We start from the raw sequence: 1,475 nt of genomic DNA, 5'->3' as shown, positions 1-1,475 counted from the left end.
GGAATGAGCCTGGAGCACGTTTTAGAATTACGGATAAACACTCAGAGTACTACGTACTCAATTAGTCATTTGGCTACCATTTTGTTTTGTATAAGAATGAAATAAGATTATTTGTGCTCACTATAAAACTTAAGCATGTGAGACACCACGGTTATGAGTTACAGGAATTACCGAGCACCATTTCACATAAAATTCCCTCATCAATGATCAAGTCAAATCTTACCACGCTATATAAATGACAATAAGCAATAGGATCCTCCTGGTCAAGAAGCTTTTACTTTCTTCTTTCTTTTGCCAGCCAAGCAATTTCTTGAAGACAAGAATTTCCACTTTTTGCATGGGAAACTCAGACGTTCTCCCAGGAGTTACAATGCGCTAATCACACCAGCTTCAATTTTGTGTTTATAATATAGGGGAAAGCATGATTGTACAGTTAAACCATCAGTTGATCAGGAGTCCTACAAAACTACTTGCTTTTGATTGATTTTAGGCAGAATAACAGATTCTCAGGAGAAAATGAAACCTGAGGCTGAAAGAATTAAACTTCACTCCCAGTACACTTATGATTGTTGAAGCTAGATATGCATGTTTCTCCTTTCCCACAAGCCTATCAGAGCACTTTCTTCAAGTTAGTTTTAGGTTATTCCATACTCCTTTTGAAAACAAGATGCATCTGTCACAAGTTCCCTGCAGAGATACAACCTCAAAAGGCTTTAAACTCTTCCTACCTTTCCACCTGAAAAATCAAAATGTGTAATTACTGCCACAACAAGCAGAACCTGGGAAGCTGCATGCTTTAGCGGTTTGGAAGTGTTATGACGCTTGCAATTACCCATTTTGGGATGAAAGGATATCAAGGCAGACAGAAATTCTAGTCAGATTAGGTACTGCATGCCTTACTGTGCATCCCAAATTTAATGCAAAACAACATGCAGTAAATTCTTCCCCCGCCAGATCATGACCTCTAGGACAACCCAGCGGTCGACGCAAATCCCACTTTTCCCGTCTCTGATCGGTGGCGCTGGTGAGGGAGGCCAGGCTGTCTTGCATCCCAAAGATGCAGTTGGCCCAATAAAAGCGTTCACCCGAAAACACCCACTGCGCCTGGGCCTTTCAGCCCTGCTGGCAGCTTTAGGGCCGGGGAAGGGGGAGGGGCTGGCTTCAACCGCAGCATCAGGCTCCGTTTGCCTTAACTGTTGGCGTTTTCGCAGCCATCCAAACTTACCAATGCCCCAGTGGAAGAGGAGGAGCTCCCCAGGCCCGGTCCAACAGGGCCGCCAAGGGAGGGGGGCTCTTGGGTGCAGCGCGGGACCTCGCTACCGGCCCATTCCCGGGGCCCCTCACACTGCGGGGAGCGGCAGGACCCGGCTGCCCCCCTCCCCAGCGGACCCGCTCCGCGAAGGAAGCTCCTCGGGGGTAGGAACAAAGGGAGGCGCGAGGCCCGGGGCCGCACCGCTGAGGGCCGGCGCCCGCCT

This window comes from Alligator sinensis, unplaced genomic scaffold (assembly GCF_000455745.1).
Source record: "Alligator sinensis unplaced genomic scaffold, ASM45574v1 scaffold237_1, whole genome shotgun sequence".
NCBI classification, from domain to species: domain Eukaryota; kingdom Metazoa; phylum Chordata; order Crocodylia; family Alligatoridae; genus Alligator; species Alligator sinensis.
This window is presented reverse-complemented; position numbering follows the sequence as displayed.